Source organism: Gopherus evgoodei, chromosome 2 (genome assembly GCF_007399415.2).
Source record: "Gopherus evgoodei ecotype Sinaloan lineage chromosome 2, rGopEvg1_v1.p, whole genome shotgun sequence".
Lineage (NCBI taxonomy): Eukaryota > Metazoa > Chordata > Testudines > Testudinidae > Gopherus > Gopherus evgoodei.
The window spans coordinates 223,480,080-223,497,733 of record NC_044323.1 but is presented as its reverse complement, the minus strand read 5'-3'; the positions used below and the strand labels follow the sequence as shown (position 1 = coordinate 223,497,733).

General features: G+C 39.6%; 1 protein-coding gene across 2 annotated transcripts in view; it reads right to left on the bottom strand.

Annotated features, from left to right (window-relative positions):
• SNTG1 (syntrophin gamma 1) overlaps positions 1 to 16,349 on the bottom strand; it is a 567,484-nt gene extending 551,135 nt beyond the window's left edge. The window contains exon 1 of one of the 2 annotated variants that reach the window (XM_030553070.1): positions 16,291 to 16,349. The gene's annotated coding sequence lies outside the window, so the exon portion shown is untranslated. Of the gene's footprint in view, positions 1 to 16,133 lie in introns of both variants that reach the window. The other variant, XM_030553068.1, reaches the window with a different exon arrangement.
• Between the last annotated feature and the right edge of the window lie 1,305 nt (positions 16,350 to 17,654).

The window sequence follows — 17,654 nt, the reverse complement described above, 5'->3', positions numbered from 1 at the left end:
CATCATAATTCATGCTAAAATTAAATCCATACATTAAAACCCATAAGGACCTACAGGTCTGGAGTTACAAATGTGTTCTGTCTTTCCTTGAAGCAAGAGTTCAACATGATGGGGATTTAAGAGAAACATAATCTCCATATAAAATGTAGGTGGAACAAGTGAAGAGAATAAAGGTCATATCAAGCCCAACTTTTTATTAATGGGTTGATGTTCCTCTCTGTACATTTGCAGGATTATTATTATTATTTGTATTGTAGTAGCACTTAGTACCCCAATCTAGGATCAAGAACCCAATGTGCTTGGCACTATATGCACATATACCAAAAAAGACAGTCCCCGCTCCATAGAATTTATAAACTTTTGTCTGGTTCCAGAATTCTATGGGATTGCACTATCACTGTTACAATGCTGTTATGCAGAAAGGTTAATGACAGCCATCATGCTGGTCTTTGATTTATAGACAATTACAGACTCATTCCAACTGATAGGAATTTGACCATCTTTCTTACAGGCTAAGTGGAAGGAGCAATTAAATGCCCCTTTATATAGTGATAGCTGGAAATGATAGGAACATAAGAACAGCCATATTGGGTCAGACCAAAGGTCCATCTAGCCCAGTATCTGTCTACCGACAGTGGCCAATGCCAGGTGCCCCAGAGGGGGTGACAGGTAATGATCAAGTGATCTCTCTCCTGCCATCCATCTCCACCCTCTGACAACAGTGCTAGGGACACCATTCCTTACCCATCCTGGCTAATAGCCATTAATGGACCTAACCTCCATGAATTTATCCAGTTCTCTTTAAACGCTGTTATAGACCTAACCTTCACAACCTTCTCAGGCAAGGAGTTCCACAAGTTGACTGTGCGCTGTGTGAAGAAGAACTTCCTTTTATTTGTTTTAAACCTGCTGCCCATTAATTTCATTCAGTGGCCTCTAGTTCTTGTATTATGAGAATAAGTAAATAACTTTTCCTTATCCACTTTCTCCACATCACTCATGACTTTATATACCTCTATCATATCGCCCCTTAGTCTCCTCTTTTCCAAACTGAAGAGTTCTAGCCTCTTTAATCTCTCCTCATATGGGATCAGTTCCAAATCCCTAATCATTTTAGCTGCCCTTCTCTGAACCTTTTCTAGTGCCAGTATATCTTTTTTGAGATGAGGAGATCACATCTGTATGCAGTATCAAGATGTGAGCATAGCATCGATTTATATAAAGGAAATAATATATTCTCCGTCTTATTCTCTATCCCCTTTTTAATGATTCCTAACATCCTGTGTGCTTTCTTGACCACCTCTGCACACTGCATGGATGTCTTCAGAGAACTATCCACGATGACTCGAAGATCTTTTTCCTGATTCGTCAGAGCCACCTCCCAAGTCCATGAACTGAACAGCATGACCAATCAGAAGCTAAGCCAGGTGGGCTAAAGGGTTTCTAGGGACTCATTGCAAATGCAGGAGCTAGCGGACTGATTGATGTGAGTGAGACTGAACAGCAGAGAAGGGAGAGAAGCAATGGTGAAAGTAGCCCTGAGAGGAAGCCAAAATAACTTTTTAGATACCGTACTCTCTGGAAAGGCAAACTTGTACTTCCTGACAAGGGAAGCTGCCAGTTGTTGTTTGTTTCTACTGTATTCAGGGAAACAGGACTTTGTGTACTTACTTTGTAAATAAACAGGATTGCACCAAAGACATATCTGACTATCAATTTCTCTTCCTAACAGAAACAATCCCGCAAGGCCCTGAATACAGGCAACCTGCTCAGGGCAAAAAGTGCAACAGTATAAAATACTATGTTTCTGAGGAAAGTGTTAAAAAAGAAACAATTCCCTTGTTTAAATCTGTTTGATCTCTAGTTAGAAGAAGTCAATGGGCTATTACTTTCCAGACTAATGAAAACTGGGTTTACTGCAGAAGAAGAGCCTGTTAGGTTCTTGGTGAAAGGCAGAAAGTTGCATAAATGACTGAGTGAAACAGGTCATATGTGAAGCCCGCTATGATCTGAAAAAGTGCTGGAGGCTTATGCGGGGTTTTGATTGAGGAAATAAGAAAGTATTATCATCACCAATCACAATTCCTTAACCAATCTTTCTTCCACCAACAAACACATTACTATAAGTAGGCTTGAAAGGATTAGATTTTTATCAGTAAATGTCAATTTCTCTATACACACAAAAATTGACAAAAATATTTCTGTCAATGACAACTGAAATATAAGATAGGCAAAGAAAGAAACTGCTGCTTGAGAAATCAGAGTTTGATTTAAGGATATCTGCAATGCATATTTTGACATGTAATGTTGACAATTTGTGTTTTAATCATTTGAAAGCTTTAACTTTTTGAATCTCAATGTTTACTGTCATGAAATAATTAATTGCCTGACCCCACCCTCCAATAATTTTTCCAAAACTGTGACTATTTAATGATAAAACAAAAATGCTTAAACTAAAATTTTAAATTAAAAAAAAAATTAAATGATTTTAAAACATTGATATCTGTTGAAATGATAAAAACTGAAATTTTGCCAAGCCTAACTTTAGCCACACAACTCATAACTTCATTAACAGTTTCATGATATTTGCAATTTTCTTAAAGCCTCAGCTCCAGGACACTTGCACATCCATGAGACTCTCAGCTTTCCCTTTTTAAAAAATATTATTTTAAAAGGTACTCATGATGTTTGAGTGTTTGGGCTTGGAAATACTGGGACTATCAGATAGTACCATTATTATAAGACCGGAATGCTAGACCCAGAAGACTCTCTCTCTGTTGCAGGGCTTATGTTCATCTGACTTTGACCTATTATTTTACATTGCAATGCCAACCAGAAATTGTATGGGCAGATATATGGACTTCAGAAACTATTTGTGTTTTGCTTTGCTTTGCCAACTTTAAATGATCCATCACTCTCAGAAGACTAATTTATCGACTGATAGGCGACCTTTGCTATAAATCATATCTGCTTAGATAAAAATCATTAGGACAGAATATTACTCAATGCTATGCCATCTTGCAGCATATGCTCATTGTGCTAAAATTCGTTTGCAGAGTCACAAACTCTAAGGTCAAATATTGTCCTGAATTTGTATCCAGAATAAAGACTCCAAAATGTGAAACAAATCAACTTGTACAAACACAATAATTAGATGTCTGTAAATACTTGCAGAATTTACAAAACATGTTTTCAAATTGTCTGCCTTCATACAGTTCATAAATATGACAGTACACTTTGTATGGCTGATTTAGAAAAACATTCTATAATAAAAGCATGACATTTTAAAATAATTTTTATTTTTAATGAATGAAGTTGTTACATTGGAGATGTGAAACAGGTCCATATTTTGGTTAAATCTATAGGTCTCTGAATGTATAAAACGATAGGTTTAATATATACATGACTAACTATTTCAGACGTATAGTTTTAAAAGGAAAACAAATAAAGGACTAATTCTCCTAAAATGGTACCTCTGTGTTATTTTATTTTAGATCATACTGATGTTTAAGGTTACATATATAGAAGTTTTGCCATTACAGATAAACTGTTTTTTGTTTTGACACTTCAAATTCCTAAACAGAAATCTGGAATAGTTTTTCCAACATACCTTTAACCTGAGTACTGTAAAAAAATAAAGCTACTGTAATGAGCAACAAGATTTCTTACTCTATTCCTGTGTATCACTTAGAACTGTGGTGATTGTAGTACTTGAGTCACATAAGCAAAGTCCTCCCAGGCCATGCTCTGAGCAAGTGAAGATTGGTAATTAGAGGCATCCCTATCATAATTTATGCATTTTTATAAAGTTGGTTTTTAGAGGGAGTTGTTTTCATTCAAGCCTCTTCAACTGGAAAGGACGCTACCTCCATAATTTTTCTAGGAATATTAGAATTGCACAGCAGGAGTCATAGCTCCATCCACTTTTCTGAGCAATGTAGGGAATATGCTATAAAGACTGGTGTGCATATCAGGCCTCATTTATCCCTGTGCTGAAGCTTGGCATGGGGTAGAGTCAGAGAAGTAGATGTATGAGGGAAGAGGTGGAGCATGGTGGTTTTATACAACCTTTGCATCTCTACTAACCTGGCTTCCCTAACTTATACCTAGCTGCCTACGCTCCCTACACAATCAGTAAGAAGCAGCATCACTGCAGGATTCCCCACACCAGGATATTTGGGGAGCACGGCTGGAACGCTCCTTAGCTATATGCCAACCATTGAAGTCCCGTATGTCAGTAAAATCTCCTGGAGTCCGTATCCACCAGCCCTATGGTATCTTTACAGCAGTGGAGTCAGTGTAAGCGACCCTGTACAAAGATGAACTGGATCCAATTGAAAACTGAAAGGGCACTTATTTTCATGTCCAATAGATGCCTGGGTAACAATCGAGGAGGGGGGGAAAATGAAAAGACAACCAAACTCTGTGCCACTAGTATATGAACAAATGGAAATAACAAATAAAAGTAATCTAGGAAAGTTGCTATCTGTTCCATTTATTTTCCTATGTAAACCTGTAAATAGTGAATATGGGACCAACAAGAACTCTCAAATCGTGAGGCTTTAAATAAATAAATAAATAAGCAAGCTAATAGGGAGCCAGCTGTGAAGTTCACTGTTTCCGAAATCACAATTTCTGTAGTTATGGTATATCATTTAGACAACTCAGTTAGAAATGCTGTAGCAAACCTGTTTCAGTATATACAACACTGCCAAGTTCTCTCAGTCCCATTGGGTACCTGAAGAGATTTCATAAAGAAGGTACAATCTGACCAAATATGCTGTATTGTAACGCTGCATTTGGATGAGCTCCTAGAACTATAGCTCACTGCATTCATTAAAAAAGATGCTGAGAGCTATAGTCAGTTACTATTTGAGAATGGTTTACAATATTTCAGAAAACTGAAAACCAAAATTTATCTCCATTTGATAAACAGTTTCCTCTAACAAGTTTACTGGAACTGAATTAATATTAACCTAAAATCCTCCCTCCTCACAACAACATATACTCCATACTCCCCACCAAAAACAGTCCTAATGGTTCTTTAACAGCATGCTCCTGCCCTTCAAATAGTTCTCCATCCATCTCCCCCAGATATACAATTCACTCATTCTTTCCACCATACTCACACACTCTCCCTATATCACAGCATAAAGAACACAAAGGCAAACTCATTCTGCTCTCCCTCTCCTCCCACAGACCACTTAAATGGCTCAAACCCCAACCCCGTTGGCAGCTACCAGACTTGGAGTACAGTAATCGTACCGAACCATGAAGAATTTATTGTTTAGCTGCATGTTTCAAGGTAATCCTAGTTAGCTGGGAAGCTGTTATTTGATAGTAGACAGAGTTAATGAAAGAACAGACAGATATCACAGCAGCATTCATCCCTTAGCACTTTGTCTCATTAGAACACCTTAAACACCTTATACACACTTTCTATTTGATAACTGATATTCAGGCATTAAGCATAAACATATGTTGGTTTAACAAAAGTAATCTATATTTTATAACACTTTCTAACAGCTTGTCATCTGTTAAATGTTCATTACTAATGCATTTTATAGCATGCTTTATAAGCAGCCATTAAAGGCTGTAGCTGCATCTAGTAATCATGTCCCAAATATAAAGAAAGCTTTTAGAAATGGGCTCTTTGTTTAAAATGTTATCAGTTTAGCCTAGAGGGTCATGGTAGGGATTCATAATTATTTTTCTCCATTTGATAATGCGATATATTACCTATAGGATGCACGGTTGAGGTGGAACTCTGCAATTGCTAAGGTGGCAAGGGAGTGGAGATGTGCAAAGTACATGCTAGTCACAGGAGCATTTCTATGGGCATAATAACATGGGCAGTTGTACCCCATTGCAGGGCTCACACGACTGCCACTCTACAATGCCACCAACATGCACTCCTCGACTGGCACAGCTGCTGATGGGAGTATGTGCACTATCCAAGTGAGGGCCTTGCCATGTTTCCTAGCCATCAGGCCTTGCCCCCATTGGGATCACAGTCCATCAGTAGGTTTGGGAACATTTGCCAAGCATGCATTCAGTACAGCGTTACAATCCTTTCCTGCTGTTGCTCGAAGGGAGACTTCCTATGACATCTTCTCCAAGGGGCAGGATTTGGCCTTTAACGTCTAAAGGATACCCCTGAAAGAAACCTTACATCCATCAAAAGGCATTCTGGTGTGGATCTAGATTAGTGTATTCAGCCCTTAGAGGAGCAGTTTGTTAAAGAGATAGCATCACTGGTGAAATTAACCTCAGAAGGGTCTGTTCAGTTTGGGTATTCATTTTATTAATTTCTGTAGCCTACCAAAATTTCTCTTGTACTCCTTTTTCTGATAGATAAATTAAACAAAATTATTGTTTTTTGGACTTCATAAATGTAAAGCTAATTTACGGTTCAATCCTGGAAAAACTTCTTAGCAGGTGTAACACTTACAACCATAAGGAAACTCATTAGATTGCATGGCAGTAGGCAGTAAGCACTACCTCCAGTAGTAAGTGCAAGCAGGATTTACCCCTTGTCCCTCAATTCAGGAAAGCATCCCTATTTAGGAAAGCACTTAAGCATGCGCTTAAGTCTCACTGACGTCAATGGAACTTAAGCACGTGCTTAACTGCTTTTGTGAATTGCCTTGTTTCTTAGAATTGAATTTTATAGTCATTAGGCTGAAATATCAAAGCTAGTAAATTTGAATGGAAGTAATATGAATTGTAAAGTATTGCTGCAGAACATTTTAAGCTACTGAATCATAAAACTGGGCCATTTGGAGGGTCCTACACATATATTTGTGTTCATGTATCCATGCAATAATTTTAAAATATTTTTAAAATCACTGAATAATTTATTGCCCACCTCTAGTATGACATATTATAGGCCACGACACAGTAAACCTGCATAATGTGACAATGTAGAACACTTTGTGAAGACAGATCTTTCACTAAAAGGTCTCTGTGTTGATCCAATTCTCAACCAGCCACCAATTTCCTATAGTTCATTTTAATGGGATTTTCCTTTAGATTAATATTTTGTTGTATTCATCATGAAAATGCTGGGTCCATGAGTAAGGAGGACCACCTGAAGGCCTGATTCATAGGCACTGGATTTAGGGCCAGCTGCCATATTTGCCTTTGTGACTAATGGTACTTGTCCATGTGCCATGTACATTTAACTGTACGCCACTTACTACAAACTACTGAAACATTTGTAATTTTTTTTGAAGCTGAGATTAAGCTGCACAACATGCTTGAAAGCTAGAAGTAGTTTGTGTTTTTTATGTATAGGTAAGGAAGGTGCTTTTTCCCACAATTATGATTTTACCACATAAAGGACAAATTGACTGCTAGTATAAGTGGCCAAAACGCCATTTAAATCAAGGTAGTATGGGCACTTTGGGCCTGATCCAATATTCACTGAAGTCAATGGAAGTCAACAGAAAGACAAACCAGCATGCATTTCATTAATAGTTCATCCAAGATAGACTGCTGTGCATTTCATGGGCACTGAAACATGCTAGTGGTAGTCTTGCCCCAAACCATTCACTCTCATTTCATTCCTTCCTATTTTCCAATAGCCTTTCATCTTCCCACGAGCCTACAGATGTTACTAAATCAATTGCCACTGCTATGGCTACATAATGTGATTGACATACCAAAAACAAAAAGTAATTACAAATGTCAATCAGACTGAGGAGAAATATTAAATGCAGTTTCAAAGGAAATCAATAATGGATTTAGTATTATTTAATATCTATACTCACACTCTAGGCAGAGCATTATACATTAATCATATTAGCAATGGCAGACATTACAGAATCGGATAGGAGAAAGATATCAATGGGATGATTTTTTAATATAAATTCAGATAACAAATGAAGGGAGATACAACACTAAGCAGAAATACAAAACTGGAGACTGTATCTTGGAAAAGATTAATGCAGAGAAGAATTTGGTGATGTTAGTGAGCAGCAAATTAGATATAAAGATCACAACACAATGTCACTGGAAAAAAATTAAACAGCTATAGGTATGTGAAAGAGCATGATGTTTAGGAACAGGGAGATAAAAGGGAATACCAAACTTATAGTACTAAGAGCTGAGCTTTATGCTGTTCAAAAACAAAAAAAATAAGACAATAATAAATGAGTTAGGCTCCAAAAATGTTAGAAAGATTAGAGAGCGATTACGAGAATCTAAAGAAATGTAGTATTTAGAGCTTGAAAAAAATACAACAAAACAGGGACTATGATCATTGGTTATGAGGAAATGAAAAGCACCATTAGGTGGGAAGGGTTTATTTAATGTGGCTGTGACGGTGCTGAGTAAGGAGGGCTTAATCAGCCCCCTGCCACTCCAGGCCCAATCAAGGGGAATGGATTGGGGCTGGCTGAACTGCCCTGTGCCTGCCTAGTAAGGAGAAACAGCTGCCAGCCTAATCAGCCAAGGGCTATAAAGGTATGGAGGAAGGAAGCTAGGGGGAGGAGAGGGAAAGAGAAAGACCAGACACAGAGAAGCCCAGGCCTTGCCCTAACCCTCTAGTCTGGCCAGGTCTGTTTCTGACAAAGTTTGGCTGTTAAAAACCTGTACACAGATAGTAAGGTGGCAGTGGTGGGAAACAGCTATAAATAAAGAGCATCAACCTGAGGCGTCCCTGACAGATTTGCGAGTGAAGCAGGGGCACAAACCAGAGGGGCCCAGCTTTACACCTCGCTACAGAAGCAAAGGAGGAAATTTATTCCACAAGAAGGATTAGTGGCCCAAAATGAATACAAGAGAAGATTTAATTTAACCATTAGGAGAAAAAAACTAACAATTGCACTAATGCGGTAACAGCTGAAGCCACATCACTACAGATGTTTAAGAACACACTAGCTAAAAGATTAAAAACATTGGTGTAGAAAGCAATCCTCTATTTATGGAGAGGGATGAACTCTAGGTCCTTTCTAACCCTAGTGATTTGATGGACAATGCGAGGTGATAATGATTTACATAAGATTGTGACTTTCATAAAACTTGTCTACAAATATCTAGCAAGGTTTAAGTAAGCTTTCCCCACTGTGATCATTTGTGAATGTCACAATATTTAATAAAACCTTGCCTCTGCTGAAAAACTTGGGGAATATTTATTTTCACAGCAACAACCAACACTGTTCCTTGGTTTGCCAGCAGGAGTATGGATACGGATTGTCTCCTCTATGGCAGCTGAACATGTCACATTCTTAGTACATCAACACTTTGGTTCCTAAGAGCCATATGATTCAAAGTCTAAAGGTAGCTTTAAAGAGAGTATGTCTCTTTAGAATCTATGTGTGTGCATACATATACATGCACCCTCTTCCCATCCCCCACGCACACACACTGACCCCAGTGTTTTCAAAGTCGTGCCATACAAGAACAATAAAACGTAGAATCCATAGTTTTTGACTACAGAGAGACTCCAAAATGTATTTAAGATGTACAGGATTTTACAGGGACACATCCTGCTACGATTTTTATGAAGAAATACCTTAGATTTCAATGGAGATTTCCCTGCATGGCTTGAGGTAAATTTTAATACTGGACAACAACTGATCTCATTATAGTCAAACACTGTGAAGATTTAGTGTTGAAATCCAAGTAGCCAGCTACCGCAGTGCTCTGTAGAAGTCAACTCGTAAATACAGCTCTAACATAAAACTAGGAGTGGGCACAGGAAGATCAGCTGGTATGTGATGAAAACTGAGTCTACAGCCCCTCTGCACTGGAGAATTGATATTTCCCATCGTCTTTCAACCTGAAGAACATCTGATTAACTTATATCCTGAAGAATGCTATCTTTCTTTTACTACACAAAACCATATGAAGATTGGGAGTGAATTATCTTATGGGCATAATTCTAATTGTGTTACTTCTTTAGGTTCAAAAGAACCAAAGACAATCAATGCCCATTTGTGCTGCTGAAGCTTTTAACCGTATGATTTATTATTAACAGCTGCTACAAAAGTCCATCAAAATATCGTGAGACTTGCATGACTTTTGCTAAGGTATGTAATGCTGCTGCACACAACTTTTTGGTGTTAACTACTTCAAATATAAAAGAAGAAAATGACAAAAACAGGATTATGTATTTTAAGTGTGAAGGCCACAATGGCAATGTTTTATTGAAAAACAAAGTTGTAACAATTTACAATAAATATATGAACCTTAAACTAAAACCCACAGGACTCATATTATTCTAACTGAAATCACTGCAGGGTTCTGCATTGACTTCAAAAGACACAGGACAAGACCCCTCACCCCAAAAGAAGGGAAAAAATGTAAGTCAAGGGATACTACTATCTTGCCTGGATCTGTCATCTGAACAGAATCACTTCGATTGTGGTAAGGAAAATGATGCAAACATTAAAAAGTCATGTAGCTCCTGGTTATAGACAGCCATGCATTATTAAATAAATTAATATAACAGCTGAAGGAAAAAATGATTAAGGGAACAGTCTCTCTATTTTTTAAGAAAACAGTAACTTTTCCTGATGTGGTCTTACATACAACTCAATGTAAGTCAATTAAATTTTATCACAATGTAACAGGAAATTTCCTTACAAATGGAAGGAATTTGTGTCAGCTACAAAATGAAGACATTCTGGATTAACTAGACTGTCCATTACTTGAAACGAAACATGTTGATGGTGACTGAGCAAAAATCAATCAACAGCCTGTCTGAGGACCAATATTCTTCCTCCCAGGGCTCCTCAGAGCACTCCCAAAATGATCAGGGTACCATTAGCTTCTAAAAGGGCACCATCAAAACAAGCACCTCAACTTAAACCACACAGGCTACAATTTTCAGTTCCTCACCTCTAATCCTGACCCAAACATTAAATCAAGAATGTTACTAGCAGTATAAACTGAGCCAACAATCCATGGTCATTAGGTCACCAGGAAATCCTGAGCTATCAAGACAATGTTAAAATTATCAAGCACTATAGCCCCATTGCCCATATAGTACCATCCCAGCGAGGAACGTCAACAGTCTTGTAGGGATTTTACAACGCAGTGGGGCAATTGGTATACTAAACACCAGTTACATGTTAGCTCCATACCAAGACTCTCATAAAATGGACATACTGTATTTGATTAACTTTTGGGGTGGAAGAGCTCCGGCATATCATGCTAGATGCAAGCAGCAGTACGGCCATACACAACCCATCAGTTTATCCTTCTGTCCATGGTGTCCTGAATACCTGTTTGGAATCAGCATTGACAAAACTAGTCCACCAGTGTCATTTAACCAGGTTTGGGTTATTCTCATCTTTGAGCAAGTCATGGAAAGTGAACGCATTACTAACTACCATCCAAGCTGTCAAGGTTTTTTCCCCAATCTGAACTTTAGGGTATAGATGTGGGGGACCTGCATGGACCCTTCTAAGCTTAATTACTAGCTTAGATCCGTAACACTGCCACCACCCAGAATTTCAGTGTCTGGGGCACTTTCTGTCCCCCCAAAACTTTCCCCTCCCTGGGTTGCCTTGAGAGGCTTCACCACTTCCCGGGTGAACACAGATCCAAACCCCTTGGATCTTAAAACAAGGAGGAATTAACCATACCCCCTTCTTTCCCCCCACCAATCCCTGGTGAGTCCAGACCCAATCCCCTTGGATCTTAAAACAAGGAGAAAATCAATCCGATTCTTAAAAAAAAGAAGATTTCAATTAAAGAAAGAAAAAATAAAATCATCTCTGTAAAATCAGGATGGAAAATGCTTTACAGGCTAATCAGATTCCTATAGACTAGAGGGGACCCCCCCCCCCGCAACCTTAGGTTCAAAGTTATAGCAAACAGAGGTAAAAATCCTTCCAGCAAAAAGAAACATTTACAAGTTGAGAAAACAAACATATAAGACTAACACGCCTTGCCTGGCTAATTACTTACAAGTTTGAAACATGAGAGACTGATTCAGAAAGATTTGGAGAGCCTGGATTGATGTTCTGTCCCTCGCAGTCCCGAGAGCGAACAACAACAACACAAAGAGCACAAACAAAAGACTTCCCTCCACCAAGATTTGCAAGTATCTTGTTCCCCAATTGGTCCTCTGGTCAGGTGTCAGACAGGTTTACTGAACTTCTTAACCCTTTACAGGTAAAAGAGACATTAACCCTTAACTATCTGTTTATGACACAAGCATTAATCAGCATACAGTGAATACTAGATTCTTGCCCCCACACCATCTACACACTAAGGACTAATTACAGTGGAACACAACAACAGTGGAATTGACGCTGATCATCTTGATTCTGGGCTATGTCCTACCTTCTCTCCCTCTTACCAATGAGATTGTGGGACTTAAGCCCTTAAAACCAGCTCTGCCCACAACCCTGCTCCTGGGGTCCTCTATAGTCTCAACATGCAACTGTGTTTTTCAGTTCTCTTGGTGACTGTTGAAGGAGACACACCTGCTAGAGCTAAGTGACCAATTAAGGACCTGTATCGTTCGCCACAAACTACCCTTTCAAATGCAGACTCCCTAAAGACCAAGAAGGAGGCAGAGCTGTTCAGACATTATAGCACAGCTTATGCATAAGTAGGCTGAGTTGGTGCTGGGCCTTTAACCCCCGTTACTGAGGATGAAAAGCTGGGATGGAGCCAAGGAATAGTGTGGAGGCTGTCCAATCCTGATTTAGCACTAAAGCCCCTGGATTATTGCCCCTTTAGTAATTATATATAATATGCATTTCACACACAAACACATGCAATATATTAATAGGCTGTTACTACCAGAAGTCTCCACTGTATTCCTGTATATTTTGGATAGTTCACATGCTTGCAACTTATGTTTGTTTAATTTTTTTTAAATATTGTAGATAATGATAGCTTTCCCCCTTCCTCTTCCGACAGGGATTGGGGAGTAGCAAAAATAGCTGGCTCTGATGCCAATTTTTGCTGCCAATGAATGCTATCACTAAGCTGTGACTAGAAAATGGGTGCAAGAGGTGCATGTAAACTGGGACTCAATCTTCCTACTCCTCTACCCTGTAATCTGAAGTGAAGACCTCTATTTACTAATTTTATCTCATTTAGAATTTTACTATATATTTCACCATTTCTTCCTCTTAAAAATGCATGCAAGCAGGAAACCCAGCTATGACTGCTAGGAAGTGGCATTAAAAGAAGAATGGCTTTCCCAGGACTTGAGACATTAGGAGTAGTGCTAAGTTATTACCCTCTGGAAATTGTACATTCTGAGTGCTGCATGACTGAGGAAGACTGAGAATAAATCCATAAACATGTAATCTTTTGTTCATCAAAACATGAGGAGAAAAGAGTGACAGAGTTTATGCGTTGGATAACTATATGAAGCTTTCTTGCTTGGCAATAAGTTCAACTTCACTTATACTTTATATCTATTCATATAAGTAGTGTCTAATGAGCAAATAGTATTGCCGAACAAGCATAATAAAGTTAGGAAGGACTTGCAATGTTTGTTTGTGCTTCAGGGTTCTTGAATCAAATCACCATCTTCTACATTAAAGAGACTTGTATTATACAAGAAGTATTAAGATTAAAACTGTTAACTTTAAAGCTGAGCATAATATGCATTACATTTGGAAACTTGTAATTTAAAGACATAAAGTAAGCTAGGCTACTGTACCAGTCTAATAAAACATGTGGAAAAGTGTATGACTTTCATTTAGCCTTCATAATTAAACATTATAAATGTTTATTACATATACATGGAAAGATGTTCAAGTGACTATCAAGCTAGTCAAGGAGCAAAGGTAAAGGAGGTTTTTGATCAATTCCTTAATACATTTCTTTTATGTGGTTACTACTCTAGTTACACGCTTGAATAGTTCAACTCTTAATATTAACCTTCCCCTTCATTTTCAGTTTTGTTGGAGAAAATAACTGAATAATTTTCTCTGTCATACTAAGTGAAAATTTGTTTTAAGCCATGCAGTAGAATAATTCTTCTGAGTAGTATAGCTGAAAAAGTGAAGGCATAAACAGTAACAGTTTCTTTAATTCAGTGAAGAGGACATCTCATTAGATTATCTCATAGCAATCATACGACACACTGCAAAAGCCAAATGACCCATCATTAAATTATGTTTTTTTCTTCTTCCCCAGGCAAACAGAGATTAAGTGAAGTCAATGACTTCACTTTATGGCATTAAGTTAAATTGCATGACTTAAAAGAAGAGAAACAAAGCACTGTGTAGCTTGCATCTAAGGTGGCAGAGCTGACGTGATTTCTGGAAAATCATTCATTTATATAACCAGCCATTAGCCGTCATTTATGTTCACTGTGGAAAGGACCACAGTAATATACCCTAAACGAATTCCAGCTCAATGCACACTTCAGTGTTTTACAATTTCTCTGGCACACGCTTAGTGAAAGCCTGCCACGCTGCAACAGAGGAAGGAATTACTACTGTAAACTCATAGGTATACTTCACTAGAAATATATTGGATTCACACACAGAGAGTGGAATCTGGCTATTTCAATTGAAAGAAAGGCTAGCTAGTTACAGTAGCTAACAATAGTTCTAGTAGTCTTATTGCACACTTCACTGTATCTTGGGCAGGTCAGAGATCTTAACCATATTAGCGCTCTTCTGAAAGTGCATTCAAACAGCTGACATTCATCTCAGATTATTTATCTCAGACATGCTGCACGTAAATTATCCACCAACATGCGAAAGACTTATTTCATCTTTTTGCTATAAACTGGTGGGTTTAGTCACATGTTCAGTGTATAACCACCTTTTTATCCTACTATGTTAATATTCCTCATATAAAAAAAAATGTAGGTAGCTCCAGATAAAATGATCTCTTTTCTAAACCCTCAGAGTTGACAAGTGCTGACAAATTAAAGTGCATTAACCTGGAAAGGTTGGAGATTTCTTGTATCTGTATTATTTATGTTATAATGCTGAAGAAAGTTCATTCCTCTAAGTAAATACACCACCACCACCCCTTCCTCCCCCCTACCAATCCCCACTACCACTACTAAAATTCACATGCTCATTGGAACTGATCACGCTCGAAGCAAAATGTCAGTGCTTGGCTGTAAATCTGTGTAAATGCTTTTTCTCTGTAAAACCTTCATGTTAAAGCAGGATGCTCATCAAGGTCACTGTAAAAGATTGTGGTTTTCAGTCTGGTAGAGAAGATGCTAAGAAAATCAATAAACACAAACATAATTAAACATACTTTGAAGTTTGCCATGTAGAATCATATCTTTAGCTCCTGAATTTCCGAGATGGATGGGAGGTAGATATGGTGAGGCAGGTTGGCTAGCTTATCCACTAGCTATGCCGAAAGGTGAACAGGATATCTGGCATTTTGCAGTGTGGCCGATTAGTTCTGAGCAAACTATCTTCAACTGAATTTTTAGGAAAAGATTACAGCCTCCTGGGCCTGCACCCTCCTAAGTGGAATTTTGCCATGGTCTTAAATGAGAGCAGGACTGACCACCTTGTCTACTACATCTTTTCTGTGTGCCCTAAATCCATGCCAGACTCAACTTTTGTTTTGTGACAAATGTCAGTTACCAGAAAAAGGTCAATAAATCTACATACATTTAAAAAAGCCAGGAAAACAAAACCCACACAGAGAAGGAGCATCAGAGAAAAACAAAATTACCAAATGACATGGGTAAAAGTTAAAAGGTATGCAAATCAAAGTCAATCACTGTCTTGCATTGCATAAATGCCTGAGAAACATGTAGGGCTGTCCTACAAGGGCTGTTGCTAAAATGCACTCTGTTAAGAGACTCTCAATATTAGTTACACATGAACACAGAGAACAAAAATGAATATGTTAATAACATACAAGGCATCATTTCCATTTGCTGTAGTTGCACAAGTGGTCCCCAAGCTTTTTCTTTACCATTGTTCTTGCGAAGCTAAGGCATATAGGTGCTGTAAAACGGATTTTACAGTGCACTTCAACAGAGTTGGACTAGCGCTGGCTTGCAATAAAACCCTTCTCACTATCACAAGTCTCTCAAATAAAGAGACCTCGAGATCTAAAACTGCAGAGGACTCCACTGCCCGTCCTCCCTCCAGCCAAGGAGTTTCAAACCAACAGCTGCAAAGGGATAAAGGTGACAACGGCAATCAGGACTGTAACCAGTGACTTACTTGCCAATATGCCAGCGTTAGGCGATCTGCTCTCAGTTGCAGAAACGTTGCAGAGCTTGTACACTTCGGATCTCCTCTCAGAGCTCTGTCCAAAGTATTTCCAACCCACTCGGGACCATCTCCGCGGTTATTTGGCGTAATACAGAAAATCTCTCACCTGGCCTGCGATCTCCGTGCCCATGATTTAAATCAAAGCCTCCGGAAAGTTACACTGTTATTTGTGTAAGAAAAAAAAAATTAAATCGTATTGAAGTCGCTGGTGAGATCTCAAACTCCGGAGCGGAATGACGCCACCGTCCCTGTTTGCAGTTGCATGGAGGGGGGGTTACTTTCCGTTCACCCAAAACAATAAAATAAATAAATCAGAGGGGAGGAGGGGGAGCGAGAGATTAGGGAGCACCGCCCTTTTAGCAGCAGAGAGAGCCAAGCCGGTGTACCGGCACCTGCAGCCGCAGCAGCGCTGTGTCCCAGCGCCGGCAGAGTCCAGAGGCGCTGTCCATCCCTGCTGGTGTTGAGCTGAGACACCGAGAGACCCTGCCAGCCCCCAGAGCTGCCCACCCCACCAGCTTGCTTCCTGCTTGCCTAGCCTCGGTCGCTTCCTCCTTTCGTCGGCTCCCGCTAGGATTCGCCGCGCGGGGTTTAGCTGGGTTTTAGGTGCAGTGCATTCTCCGCTGGTGCAGCTCGGGAGAAAATCCAGCCATGCTCAGGTCCCCGGCCAAGTCCTCCTTTGCTAATCAGCCCCTATCAGAGAGAGCGAGAGGGCGATTAGGCGGACCCAATGCGTGTAGCAGGAAACTTACCCCGCGCCTTTTGCAAAGTCCGGCGTGTGATTTGGGAGAGAGGAAGCAGGGCTCTGTCCGGATCCTGTGGGGATATCACAGGGGAGCAGCACCCTCAATGGTGGAGCGCAGCTTGAGGACAGGCCTCGCGGTCCTACGTTCAGACCCGGCTCGGAGAGGCAGCTTCTCAGTTCCCTTGGAGCCCCCGAAAGGAAATCACACGTGATTAGGAGAGGTTGATGCTGCTGGGGAGAGCGCTTTAAAGGGGAAAAAAGGCAAAGTTGGGTCCCTAGAGGGAGAAAGTGGATCCTGCAAAACCCTGTCAGTTTGGGGTCCCAGAAACTCACGTTACACTGCCTAATCGGAGTCCAAATCCAGCCATTCCTATTATTTCAAAACAACCCTGGTCCCCACCTATCTCAGGGCAACACCGCCACTAGAACTTGCAACCTGCACCTGGATGCTAAGAGACCCAGGCAATCTGGGGGTTCTATCGTCCTAAAGTCTTATTGTATAAATAGAAGAAGTACAAACTTTACCATCGGAATAGGGAACAAATGTGGCTTCTCTAATGTACTACCCCCTCCTGACCTACCCTACCTACATCTATATCAGGGACATCACTGCTTCCCACATCAACCATAAACCCTGGAAACTGAATATGAACAGGTCCTGGTTTTGCCCTGGAACTTCCACATTCTATTGTCTAAACAGAGAATTCATTTAGCGTCTCCTGTTGCAC